Raw genomic sequence first — 14,850 nt, 5'->3', positions numbered from 1 at the left:
TCGTAAAATGGCCTGTATTTGTATACTGTCTTTTCAGGGTTCTACAAACCCTTCCAACAGCCTGGAAGGACTACTTCTTGAACCTCTTGGGCAGCAGTAGCTCAACAGGTTGAGCGGGTTGTCCAGTAATCGGAAGGTTGCAGGTTAGATCCCGGCTCCGGACAGAAAATTATGCTGTTGTGTCCTTGGGCAAGACACTTACACACACACACACACACACACACACACACACACACACACACACACACACACACACACACACACACACACACACACACACACACACACACACACACACACACACACACACACACACACACACACACACACACACACACACACACACACACACACACACACACACACCCGCCTGCTGGTGGTGGTCAGAGGGACCGGTGGCGCCTGTGCTCAGCAGCCTCATCTCTGTCAGTGTGCCCCAGGGCAGCTGTGGCTACATCGTAGCTCATCACCATCAGTGTGTGAATGTGTGTGAATGGATGAACGATACACTGTAGTGTGAAGCGCTTTGACGTCCTTACTCTGAGAGGCGCTATACAAGTGCGGGTCATTTATTATTTATAAGCTCATCAAGAGAATGCAAAGAGTGTGCAAAGCAGTAATCAGAGCAAAGGGTGGCTATGTTGAAGAAAATAGCACATAAAACATGTTTTAAGTTATTTCACCTTTTCTGGTCAAGTACATAACTCCTCATGTGTTCATTCATAGTCATGATGTCTTAAGTGAGAATCTCCCAATGTAAATGGTCACGAACATAAAGACAACACACTGAATGAGAAGGTGTGTCCACACTTTTGGCCTGTACTGTACAGCCATATAGACCCACCCATGTACACTGACTGGTTGATCACTTACGATCCTCAAAGAAAACTAAATGTGTAAAATGACAACTAGGACTGCATTTGATGTTTGTTGTGTATGTTTATTACATAGCGTTCAAAAGCTAAACCATGTGAATAAGAGTCTGACACACATTTAATCAACATCTCATGTACCTGCTGCTCATCTAATTTTCCCACAGAAGCTGATGCTTGTCAGTGTTTGTTTGGCCACAAACTAAAACTGTAACAAGATAACAAATGTGATTATTCAGCTGAATCAAATCTTTTACCAACTTATTTAGAACTCGAGTTAGTTGCAATAGATGGAACATGGAAGTTAAACCTAATTAGATAAGCAGTGTAATAAAAGGTGACTGAAAAGCAGCATTATCAGACTGTTAATGGATACGGTTGGTTACTGAAAATGTACACACACACACACACACACACCTCAGCTGCAACACCCTCTGAAAATTCAGCTTTACTGACACTAGGAAGACTGACTCTTACCAGCATGTTGCTTTATTCTTAGAAGCGTGGTTTGTGTGCGTGTGTGTGCGCGTGTGCGTGTGTGTGCGTGTGTGAGTGTGAGAGAGAGACCTGTTTGGTTTGTGTCTCAGCTTAATTACACTACAGTAGTGCGACAACATATTACTTATACATAGAATCTTAAAGAGCAAATTGCAGGCTACATTTTTTGTCTAATTCATATAAAATGCTGTCCAAAAAATCCTATTTGAAATGTTTGTCGTGGATTTTTTGTTTTAAAATATATAACAGCAGAGTTTTCGTTTCTAAATCTGACCCTCTGACGTAACCAAAGGGAGTTAGAAGCTAGGCTGCCTCAGCTCAGTGTGGAGAGTGGCTAGTTTTAGGGTAGAGAGGCCATGTTATCTAGTCAGTGTGTGTGTTTACTAGTGTTGGATTGTGTTCATGTTGATAAACTAGTGTGTGAAGGCTGTACCAACTCCAGCCTGTCTGGACATCGAGTCCAGGGGTTTCCAGATCAGAGAAACAACGCCTCTATCTCCGTACCGGAGGGCGTTTTGTGCAGCTGAAAAGACGGACTTCTGCAGTCCACATCAGTCTTTACCGGAACAGGAAGGTCTGCGCTGGGCTCCGAAGACCCATGGCGGGGTTTAAAAAATTAAATGCGGATTTCTGGAGCTCAGATCGCCGTCAGAACCAGGTCAGAACCGACCACCAGAAGAGGTGCGCGGCTCAGCGGGCCAGCTGATTTCCGGGTTGAAACTGGATCAGAACCGCCGTACCGGAAGAGGATGTGCAGCTTTTAAAAATCCCAGCTCGACTGTCTCGCTCGTGTTTGGGTCAAATCCAGCTCACAGAAGCCTGTATGAGCTCCAGAACCGGATCACAGGCGTCTCTCCCCCTCTCTAAGCACTAAACTACGTTAGGTGAACGGATATTAACGAGTATGAGACCGATGACAGACGCTCATTAGCATTAATATTATATTAACTGACCAATACTATTTTTATTGTCTGGTACACGGTAGTAATCTGTACAATATTGTGATGTTAGCACACGAGTTTATGATAACATGGTTAACTCACCAGACACCTGCTGCTTCTCCTCCTTAATCTCTCCGCTTTGGCCGACCGTGTCTCCCTCTGGTTCGTCTCTGCCCTCTGGGGCGAGCAGCAAACTCATAACTTTATGGTTTTGGTCCATCATGAGTATAATTGTAAACATTTAAAGTTTCCTCTGTGTCAGAGCCGGCATTAGATTCCATACTTCTCTCTGGATTAAACTAACAGGACTCCCTCAGCTGACGTCACTTGGTTTGGCAAAAAAAAAAAAAAAAAAAAAACTTTCTCACAAAAATGATTCGAAAATTCTAAATAATTTATGTATGTGTAAAAAAAAAGTTTAAAACGAGTTTCTATAATGTTTCTCTAAGCATTGGTTCATGGGAGTCTCTAACCTGCAATGTGCTCTTTAAGTGCTGCTCATCTATACCTTAACCCTCCCAAGGAGACATCATGAAAAATCTACCTTTTTATCCCTTAATACAGTGCGTTTCACATTTTAAGCGTTTAAGTGTGCAAAAAGCCTTATATTATTCACTAGAGGTGCTATTTTGATATTTAGTTATAAAGTTTTGGTCATATTTGTCAACCTATTAAGTTTTTTAAATTGTCCAAAACATCTTTTGACTATGTCGGCACGATAACTGCCCAAAATGGTCATGGACATCCAGCTAAACACAGAGCTAATCTGTCTTTTTTTTTTCTTTTCGCTAAGATTTTTGTAGTCCAATTGGAAGAATTGGAAGAATGCAGAGTGACTGGTTATTTGAGCCACACAGAGCTGTTCCTCACTTTAAGGAAGGGTGGTGTGGCAGTGTTTAACACCTTGAGGCTGCTGACTACTGCAAAAAATAAATAATTAAAACACAGAAGAAAGTGTGTGTGTGTGTGTGTGTGTGTGTGTGTGTGTGTGTGTGTGTGTGTGTGTGTGTGTGTGTGTGTGTGTGTGTGTGTGTGTGTGTGTGTGTGTGTGTGTGTGTGTGTGTGTGTCTCTCTCTCTCTTTCTCTCTCTGCCGGAGGATGAGTGTTGTGAAGGGGTTTTTCTTGTCAGACTGTTTTTAAAATTCTGGGGATGGGAGGGAATGTGGGTATGCGGGGCCTTTTTAATTTGTTAAGCACTCCGAATTGCATGCATTGTATGATTAAGTGCTATATAAATAAAGTTTGAGTTGAGCTTTTGAGTTGAGTCTGATGTTTAGGTAAGATTTGGTTCTCCAAGGCCTTGAGATGCTAGTAAAAAATAATTTAGCTAGCTTGCTAATGTTACTTTTCTTCTCCTCTAAGGAACACAGAACGCTCAGATGTCATTTTAGAATCCTGACTATACTTTCAGGGCTCTACATGGTCAAGCTCCTCCCTATATTTCTGAACTGTTAAAGCCTTATACGCAAACAAGCATTCCAGCTTCCTGTCGTGACCTGGAGATATATCAAGACTAGACATCTTGATACACCATGGGGCTGCATGGTGGCGCAGTGGTTAGCACTGTTGCCTCGCAGCACGAAGGTCGCAGGTTCAAAAAACTCGCCTTTCTGCGCGGAGTTGCGTGTTCTCCCCATGCATGTGTGGGTTTCCTCCAGGTACTCCGGTTTCCCCCACAGATCACAACATGCCCTATAGGTTATAAAAATTGTACGTCGCTTTGGATAAAAGCGTCTGCGAAATGAATAAACATAAACATAAACCTTTATGGGTCAGAAGACTCCAAAGCCCTTTATGTCAGTTGTTCACAAGCTGTAGCCACAGCTGCCTTGGCGGTCCCTCCAACCACCACCACCACCCTGGTGGTAACAGGGTGGTTCCTCAACTCAGGATCAAGACCAGTTCTCACTAACAAAGACTGAGTAAAGCTTGAGGTTGGAGGTTTGATTTTTTTTTCAGTTATGTTTGGATGTGGCAGTGGCTAATGGCTGCCCAGTCAGACCTAATATTACGGTGTGTTGTGTGACATGGGTTACAAAGTTAAACAGACAATTTAGTAAATGAAGTAATATTCAGTGGTGGGTCTCTGTTATAGAGCAGTGACCTCCTTTCTGCCAGCAGGGATCAAATGATGAAGGCCAAAAGCTCTATTGTATGCAGCAACACCGGGGTGCTGCACAGCGTCTGCAACTTAAATATAGGCCAGAGCCTCCAACAGCTGCACTGCATCCTTTAATAATTGATATAAACTTACATAAGAGACAAAGAGCCGGATCCAGGGATTCCATCTGAACAGGCGTTGCCACGTTTCCCTTCACTTCCTAAAGTGTTATGGATGATGGCAGTTGCTACATGTGTGCTTTATGTGTTCCTCTCATGGTTGGAACCGCACATAAAGCACCGGGAAACCACTTCAAACTTCACAGTATGTGCACGATGCATTTAAAGTATGACATGCTGCAGGGAAATACGGCAGAGCTAAATCTAATGATTGTGAATTTAATGTATGGGGAGGACATGGTTTGTGTGTGAAAGCAAGAATGGAAAGCAACATTAGTATATAGGCCAATTAACTGGACAAGACGATGTATTTACGTTACAGGTATTCTATTAGCATTAGGTGCACTGTCTCTCATTGTCATATGCCGAGTAGATCTCCAGCAGAACTCTTTATAAGTAATTAAAAGTTCAATGCATTTTGTTGGGCTATAATGGCTTTATAGGGATGGAGTACATGGCATTTTCTATGGGAAGTATCAGCAATATCTGAATACAAGCCAAGGCAGTGGGTTTTGTTTGTGCTGTGTGTCCCAGGGGTGGCACTGGTATTTGTAAACCTTAAAATCCTAATTATTAAAGTGTAGTTGGCATTCTTGTTACACACTGGCAAACCAAGGCTGTAACACATCTGTTTTTCTTGCTATTAGAATGAAGATTCACTATCAGGAGCATCTCTGCTTGAGGCAGATGTGGAAGAGACCTCATCTGGTCCATCAGAAGCTGGTCCCTCATCTTCATCCTCACATGACGACTCCCCGGAACGACGCGCCTCGACCCCAGCACCATCAACAAGTGCGGTGGTCAGTACTCCTTTGGCGGCCATCCCCTGCCAATGCTCCTCAACGCCAACTACACATCCAGCCCCACAGAAAAAAAGGTAACGCTAGCCAGACTGGTTTGCGCAATTTGGACTAACAGTTAGCGACTTGGTTCGAAGCGCGGCTGAACATTTGCAGATGGAGTTGCAGCGCAGCATAATGGCACATATCTTTGCCACCATTCAAGGTGATGGACAATGGCAGTAAAATTTGGCCCTTTTTTTGCAGTGTAGCAAAGTTTGCAATATTTTACATGTTTGCAGTGATTTGCATGTTTTGTTTAAATCTTTATTTTAAGTTTTCTTGATATTCAAGCACTGTGTGTTAATGAGCAACATAATAAAGACTGATGTTGCTTTAAATTGCCTGGCCTATATCTTTACTTTGCTAACTACCTGTTTAGTAATGTTTTTCCATAGCAGTACATGTGGTCCGCCCTTAAGCAGCTGCAGAAACTCCCTCTATTTTCACTTTGTAATTGCAACACTGTTGAAGCAATACGAGCTACACAAATGTCATCAATGTCCCTTATAGGGCGAACAAGAGCGGCATATTCGCCCATACTCGGGTCTTGCCATGTTCAACGGACGGACACTCCACCGACGCCTCTTCCTTCGCCGTTCCCGCTGTGCTCTAATAATAGTTGTTCTTCTAGCTCAAGCAGCTCCTGCTCAATAAGAATTTGCTTTGTGTCTGTATCGTCCATCTTTTCGCGTCGCAAATAGTAATTAGTAGTAGGGCAGACACGTCACTACAAGAGTATGCACACCTGCATAGGAGCGTGCCCTGTTTTGGCAGAGAAATTCTTCAAAACTCAGGCCAATAAGTTAGGAATGTGCCTCCTGCTGTCCTGGTGGAGAATTTCTTTGCAACAGGTTGGGCCAGTATGAATACAGAGACTCTTAGCTGCAGCAGCGGGGGGGGGGGGGGGGGGGGGGGCAAATGTGCATTTGCTTAAGCATGGATCAGGCTTTAGGGATGTACGTAGTTCAACGGTTAATTGCTGTTAATGTCGTAACTGGGTAAACTAGTTTTTCCTGGTTAACTGCTTCAAGTTTTTCTGCTGCACCAGATGAAATACATGATGTGCCACTAGAGGGCACAAGAGCACCACTGTAAAATATGTTTACTGGGAATCTGCAGAAGAAAAAATGAGTTTGTCACATGACCAAACAAATGTGCTCAAACATAAAGTGCACGGCACGTTCTCGAAATTGCGCAACCAAAAAAATATAATTAACCCACGACCGTTGATATCCGTTTATATCCTCTGGTATTTTGTCTTAATCGTGCCTAACGCACTCGTTCATCATGAACTGCGCTGATTTCACCTCACTGACGCAGCATCGAAATGTGCGCTCTGCTTTGCGGTCAGAAGATCCCTTTGATTTGCTCAAAAGTAACTGATGATGTAAAAAAGTAAGGATCCAAGCAGCAACTTTTCTAGAGATTTTAGAGGAGATGCAGGAAGATGAGAGACAGACAGGACAGGAAAATTGTTAAATAAAAACAAGAAAAACAAAGAAAAATGTTTGAAAAGTTAAATGTAGGTAGATTTATCTCCACTACACATTTTCACCTGTGTAAAACAATAAGGTAATATTTATACATCTGACACAATTCAGATCACCTTCAAAATGTCACACACCCAGGGCCGTTTCAAGGCATTTTGGGGGCCACGGCCAAACAGAACACCCCCCAGCCCTATAACTGGGTTCCCCCACAAGCCTCTGTAACTCATACCCTGTCCAGGAGTATGAAGTATACGTTGTTTGTAAAAACACCTCAGACATTACGGACATGTTCCAATATTGTCAGATGAAAAACAAAACTGTCAGACACGCCGTCTCATCAGCTTCTTTTCTAAACTCACAAAAATATGCCAGTCACAAAACCGATTGAAAGCCACTTTGTGAATTCTCTTAAAGTTTCCATGGAGTCCGTGACAAACGTTCTTTTTCACTGATCTCATCGACTAATCTCACAGCTGAAACAACGCATTCTTAATAATCTGAAGCTTTAACAACGCTGTATAACACAAGGTATAATCATTTCTTATTAATATTACGTTGTTGCAGCACTGAAGCTGCAGAAAAATTTGATTTTACAATAAATATGCAAAACATTTACATATGAATTGTTTGAGCCATTTTGTTGGCAGAATCTGATGTTAATGTTAGCTACAAGTTAGGTGTTCTGATAGAACACCGGGAAAAATGGGTCCCAATGTGGTTTGTGTAGCGTTGTCATGTAACGGTGACAAAGACAGGATAAAAATGTTCACCTTTTTCTGTACTTCATTTTGTTGCCCTGGAATTTCATGTGCCATATTTAGGAAGTTTGGGATATATATATATATATATATATATATATATATATATATATATATATATATATATATATATATATATATATATATATATATATATATATATACAGTCCCATAGCTACGCACTGGTGTGGGGGCGCATCGACATAATCGGGACATAGAAGGGGGTGCACGGCTAAATAAGGTTGGGAACCGCTGGCATTGAGGAAAACAAAAAAATGTACAACTGTTGTACAATTTAAAAAATTATATAGAAAACTTTTGGAAAATTATAAATTTGCTAATGAATTATGATTAAGGACTTGTTAAAGCAATTAAAGTCAATAAGATCTCATTTTGAGTTTGGATTTGATTTAAAATGTAAAAGTATAAGTGTTTATATGATTTCTTGCTAATGTGAAAATTAAAATTTTGCTTATTGGTTTTGTTTATGATGTATGTGTAGAGATGTTTATTTGGATTTTGGAAATGGAGAGATGTTGAGGGATAGGGCAATGAAAAGCCTTGAGTTTTTCTTCCTATTCCCCTTTAAGGACCAAAGAGGAATCTCTAAATAAGACATTATTTTGCATTTTATTTTAATTTGTTTGAATGGTCTGAAGTGAATAAATAAAAATATATCGTGTAGCATTAAGGATTGGTGCTACATTTGTAACAAATGATCAACAAGATGTGATGATTCTATATAAATATGAAATTACAACCTGATTGATTTTGAATGTTTAAACATAAGATTATGGTCCCTGAAAAGGTAAAAGAAACTATAAACACTTCACATTAATTCAGATATTTATAAATTAAACTAATGGATTTATTTCCATTTTCCTAAACTAATGTTTATACAAAACAAGTTATGAATGATGGAATGGAATGTATGTAGTGGATGGAATGGATATTAAGGAATTTAATGGGAGGTGTGAAATGATGGAATGGAAGCTAGATATTTTAGCAAAACCTTTTAAGTATCTGAGAGAGTTTGCGAAGACTGGGTTGTTAACTAGAGATTTGTTTTTTGAACCCATCCGACGCAATTTGTGTCGAGTCTACGCACTCTTGTTTGGAGATCCCCCTCAGATCCAGCAGGTCAGGAGGTCGAGATGGACAAACTGCCGATGGCATGGACCTCTGTTACCAGAACTCGTAGATTAGCTCTGATAAGAGTTGTTTAGTCTTGAGGTATCTCCAGGTGACGACAGGAAGCTGGAATGCTTGTTTGCGTCTAAGGCTGTTAGGTGGATCTTAGAAGAGCCGTTTTGTCTGTAATCACTTGCAGCATTGCAGAGCGGCTTTGAATTGATGTCAAAAAGAGAAGATGGCTTCATGGTTTCAAAAATGTTTTTTTCCACAGATTTGGCCAAATCAGGAGTCAGCTAGAAACTGAATTAATTCTGGAAACAATTCTGCTTTATCGCCTGCCTTATTTATAAATTTGGCAAATCAGAATTTGACATGTTTGAGGGCATTACCAAAATACCTCAGAAGTCGATGTTACCAAGATGGTTAACTCTGTGTAAATGAGAAAGTTTAAACACTTATGTTAAGTGGATGTTAAATAAACACTTATGTTAAGTGGATGTTAAACATTATTAATAATAATAATAATAATTGTATTGGAACCAATTTAGGTTCATTTTTCTTCTTGGCCAGTAGGGGGCGCAGGTTTGAACAGTTGCTATGTTGAGCCAGCATGTAAAAGAAGTGTGTCAGTAAGTTTCCCATATGCAAGCAAAACCATCTGTTCAGTAATCTGAAGCCATCCGCTCCATTTCATCCGTATGAGTGGAAATATGAGTTTTTCTCTGTATGTTAAATTTACACAGGATTTAAGATATTATTGGGAATGAGTTGGGTTACTTAGCATGTTTTATAGATTGAGGATCTGATAGGAAGCAATGTTAACATGCTGTTGAGATGAATCCTTTAGTGCACCTATGCTAAGGATGTTTGTTTAAATTGATCATCTGTGCTGTACACCAAGATTATTTGTTCTGTATTTTGTATCATTTCAGTTTCACATTTTGTTGCATTCAATTCCTTCCAAATACAACATGTGCCTGTCCATTGGAGGAGAGCGATGCAAGAAAAGAGTTTAGCTGGCTGTGAATCTCAATATAGGACACGGGGTCGCATTGGGTGCAACAGTACAATAATCTTATTATAATGTGTACGAGTTAGAGGTCAACCAATATTGGTTTTTCTATTGCTAATACCGATATGAGGCGGTCGTCGTCAGCCGATGGCCGATAAGTGCTGCTGATTTTTTTGGGTCGATTTTAGGGCCGATATCGCGATGTCTGGCACCTTATCAGATTGCTTCATTATCACTAATAACAGCTGTGGAAGCGCAAGTTTTCTGAACCTAATCTGTTTTTAAACACTAGATTTAACCAGTTTAATTTTGTGCACTGCTCAGTGGTAAAATCAAACATTATAACAAGATTAATAAAAAATACCAATAACTGACCAAATATTAAATACACAAAAACAGGCAAAAACAGAAATATCAGTTGATATTGTTTCAGAGCATTTATTAAGCAGATGATTAATAGGGATGTACACATTTACATGCAAGTATACAGTAAATAAATGCACCTTTAGAATAGAAAGACAGATCTTACAGTGATAATTTATAAAACTCAACAGCAACCTGCTAAAATACACCAGCAACATCAAAAGTTCATCCAGTCTTTTTAACTGACTATTTCATAACATCTTCATGTAAAACAGCTTCAGTATTAACTAACCATAGTGCTCATGACTCAGCAGCAGCTTCTGTGTTGACCTGGAGATGGGAATTTTCCTTCTTCAGCTCCCAGCTCACTAGCCTCCTGCTGATATCACACCTCCTTTCCTTGGTTTGGCTCCATGACTTGCTGCCATGCTGGAAGTGATTTAGTTGAGCCATCAGACAGAAACTAACCAAGAGAAACAGCTGTTAGCGTTTGTGTAGAGCATCCATCTTTAGTTGAGTCTGTAGCAGAAAGAGCAGAGGAGAACTCAGCACATTAGTCTATATGAGAAATATTAGAGCAACACCCATCTATTAATAACCCTAACTAGTCATTAGTGTTACGGACTGCTGATGTTAGATTTTACGTACTAATTAAAACGAGTCTTTAGTCAGAACACGTCTCTGCTGTTTCTGATCAGATTACACGCTAAACAGAAAAACAAGAGCTGCATTTATATACAGATCTTTTCCTGTGTTTCCGTTCATCGTGTCATCCACGTAAGAACTGGAGAAGCGTGACGTTCTTCAGCTCCTCCCACCAGGAGGGGGTTCAGATGCTGCAGGACTCTCCTCTCTAACACACCGAGTGAAACTCTCAGACTCCCACACAGGAAAATAATGTCATCTATAAAACTGGAGCTAACATGTTAAGCTAAAAGCAGCTGAGTTTAAGACGGTCTCTAAAACTGACAACAAGTTAGCCTAGCTTTAGCAGCATGCTGCCGCTGTCTGTTAAGGATCTGCTCGGGTGCAGGATCGGCTCGGGGTCCTTCCGACTGCCGATGACGTCAAAGTAGTTGATTGGCTGAACATGAAGCTTACGGAAGTTACGTTATCACATTATGATTTTGACGTTATCACATTATGATTTTGATTGGTCAGAACAAATTTGCGGTCGTAGTCTTAGCAGTTGTAGTCCTGTAGTCCAAAAATCGACACTTTTTGGAGAAAATGTTTGAATTTCTAAAGGAAATGTAACATATAAGTAAATGATAGACGGTGACCCTCAAAAGCACTTGATGTTGATGAAATGGGGCAAAACAAAACATAAGAACTTTATTGAAAGACACCAAGCAATATTTTGAGTAAAATAATGCATTTAGATAACAAGGAAATATACAGACGAACTCCACATTAATACAAACAGCTATGGCTTCACATATAGGAACTGTTCTATTTTTTGTCAGTCCGATGTTGGTTTTATGCAGTTTCACATTTTTTACAAAACAAAGATAATATGGTGTTTTATTAACAAATTACAATTATAAAGAAAACATTTAGGTGTTAACAAACAACAATTTAACAAAACTGCAGATGTCTTTCCAAAACGTGTGTGTGAAAGCCGAGTAGATTCGCAGTAATGTGACGTCATCGGCAGTCGAAGGACCCCTAGCCGATCCTGTATTCGAGCAGATCCTGTACCAACACCGGTTAGCGGTGGTTCTTACGGCTCGTTTTTTCTTTCACTCAGCTAAGTTTTATTTTATATTTTACTTTTAATTCACACTAAATACACAGCTGTAGGGTTTGAAACACCAAAGAGAAGTCTTACCTTTTACTCAAAGGTAAATACTCCCAGTGTTTTGGATCGGGGTCCTTCACCAGCTTCCAGCAGCAGCGGGCTGCACGCGAAGGTGCCCGACTTTAAATCGGCTCAACTAAAGAGGCTCATTGGCCAATGCGGATGATGAAAAAAATGCTAAATATCGGCCAAATTAATCGGTCGACCCCTAATGTGAATAGAGCTGTTCGTCAGGGCCGACTCCTGCTTCTAGCATGACCACAGTTCTCTGTTGTGCAGAACAGATTGGTCCAACTTTCCTTAAAACTTTTTCATGAGTGAAGGGTCCAGGGCTTTGTGTTTAACAGGAACAAATGTCTCTTCAGTGGAAGAAAAAAAATAATCACTGTTGAATAGGACCGACGTTTATCATCCCAGAACTCGGGCTTCTCTTTGAACACCCTTTTATCTTTAGACATTCATATATTGGGCATGTGCACAATGATGGAGATGTCAACAACCTGACATGTATGTACTTGGTCTTTATGAGAGAGCATGCCAACACCACTGAAAGACTGCAGCAGGGATTTAAACCAGCAATCTTCTTGCAGAAGTGCTACCAGATGCTCCACCATGCAGCCCTGTTTAAACCCAAGTACAAGAGCAGAGGCGTTCTGTCAATCATTAACTAGCCACCAGACCTGATGCATCTGAGCCACCTGAGGAGGAAAAGCCCAGCCAGTCCAGACAGTCTGTGCACCTGGTAGCATCTAATGGTTTATTAGAACACACACACACACACACACACACACACACACACACACACACACACACACACACACACACACACACACACACACACACACACACACACACACACACACACACACACACACACACACACACTCCTCCGTCAGCGGTGGAACACCGCAGAAGCAATGCCCTCCTTTGGAGGTCAAAAGCTGAGGAGGAGTCCGCCAGAGCAAAGATGCAGGATCCCCCTCCTTCCTACCAGGACACACCCTGCCGGAGAGGGGAGGAGGTGGATGAGGAGCAAGGAGCAGAACCAACGCTGTTGCTCATCCGAACAGATGACGTAAGCACGGTTCGCTATACTCTGGTTAACTCAGATCCAACCTAGTCGGTAACGATCTTTCCACCGTGACTGGGGAACCCGCGAGCCAAGCGGGAGAACAGAAATACACACGATCAATGCTGCAGCAGTTCCCGCTGATGGAAAATCCTTCCTTTAGTCACCGAGGGGGTTTTCCTGCAGACTCCTGGAAAATTGTTTCCAGACACTGGGAAAGCTGCGCAGCAGCCCGGGGAGAGCCGCGCCAGGGACCGCTCACGTTTCCGTTTAATCACGATCAACCACGGACTCCAGAGTCACACAAACAACTGCGCATTCAGCCTGCCATGGGTTTTCCCAATATGCCAACTTTACCAACTAGGAAGCACAGGCAGCTCTGCTCCCACATTCCACAAGTTTCCCCCAAATTAGGCCCGCTTTCCCGGGCTTAGGCGGTTCCGAGGCTCGTCAGGCTGGAGCCTAGCTAACAGCTGAACCGGAAATCGCCCCGGGCTTCTTGCAAACGTTTGCTGGGATGAATCCGTCCCTAAACCAGGTAAACAGAACCGCCACACCTGTGGATAATCCCACATCTGCTAATAAACCGGGTACGGACGATACCCGAAGGCTAAGGAGTGCAGGGCTGATCCAAACGGGTTTAAAAGCCGTTAGATTTCGTCTTTATCCCAACATTACAGCCACAAGTTCAGGCGGGAAAGTTTCACTTCAGGAAGCAACGTTACTCTACCTACGAATCAGCGTCCAAATCACGTCCCGAGCTGCTGGGTTGAGGGTTCGGGATGCGGCGGAACCTTCTCGGTTTCCCAACAGAGCAGCTTGACAACTGCGGGGAGGTGGAAACAGCCTTCCAGCGAGTGGGCGGAGGAGAATCACTCAACTGGTTTTCCTTCCAATGGTCACAGCCGTGTCAGTAATTAGCTAGGCTAGTTCTGGACCGGCACTAACCGGATCCACCAACACAGCCTTCTGGGAGCAAAATACGTACTCACCCTCTCTCTCCCCACCGGGGAATTCCAGTCTTCGGTCCCGTCGCCGGAATGGCGGTAAAATGACCCCTCCGGTTTCGCCTCGCGCCGTCAATGCCTCGCGCTCACAAGGGCGACAGAGGGAGGGGCCAGCCCTCTGCGTGTTTTAAGGTGGACCTGGGAGATAATGAGATGATGAGGTAGGAAGTGGACATCTGGCTCAGAGGTGAGGAGAGTTCTGAACAGCCTCAGGTTAGAAAAACAGAGATTCACTCACTTTAGTGGGACCCGTTCCAAACTGGGTTCAACTTTAAAACTCACCTAATCTCATCTGGAGGCTTTTCTATACCTTCACAATTATTCAGGCAGTCATGGCCAAAAGGACAAATAACTATAGAACTGTATGTCACAGACCTGCTATGGCACGTTATGAAATATTAGCATAAACTGCTGTCACGTTTTAAACTATTTTTAAAGCCTATCTCAGGAGGTGGAGTGGGTTGTCCAGTACTCGAAACACAGTTTGTCAGCAAAACAAAGTTGCTGACAAACTCCACACATGCATGAGGAAAGCAAGCCAGCTCCATGCATGCATGAGGAGAACACGCCAGCTCCACACATGCATGAGAACACTCCAACTCCACACATGAATGAGAACACGCCAGCTCCACACATGCATGAGAACACTCCAACTCCACACATGAATGAGAACACGCCAGCTCCACACACGCATGAGAACACGCCAGCTCCACACACACATGAAGAGAACACGCCAACTCCACACACATAGATGAGAACATGCCAGCTCCACACACATGCATG

At 42.2% G+C, this 14,850-nt stretch overlaps 1 protein-coding gene across 6 annotated transcripts in view; it reads right to left on the bottom strand.

Moving 5' to 3' along the window:
• The window catches only part of LOC107384816 (plasma membrane calcium-transporting ATPase 1), a 90,124-nt gene extending 75,935 nt beyond the window's left edge, over positions 1-14,189 (bottom strand). For 5 of the 6 annotated variants that reach the window (XM_015958275.3, XM_015958279.3, XM_015958277.3 and 2 more), the window contains exon 1: positions 14,053-14,189. The gene's annotated coding sequence lies outside the window, so the exon portion shown is untranslated. Of the gene's footprint in view, positions 1-13,790; positions 13,950-14,052 lie in introns of those variants that run through there. The other variant, XM_070549567.1, reaches the window with a different exon arrangement.
• Positions 14,190-14,850: the final 661 nt, after the last annotated feature.

This window comes from Nothobranchius furzeri, chromosome 3, assembly GCF_043380555.1.
Source record: "Nothobranchius furzeri strain GRZ-AD chromosome 3, NfurGRZ-RIMD1, whole genome shotgun sequence".
Lineage (NCBI taxonomy): Eukaryota > Metazoa > Chordata > Actinopteri > Cyprinodontiformes > Nothobranchiidae > Nothobranchius > Nothobranchius furzeri.
Note: the sequence above shows the minus strand (reverse complement) of the source record. Positions and strands in the feature narration are given on the sequence as shown.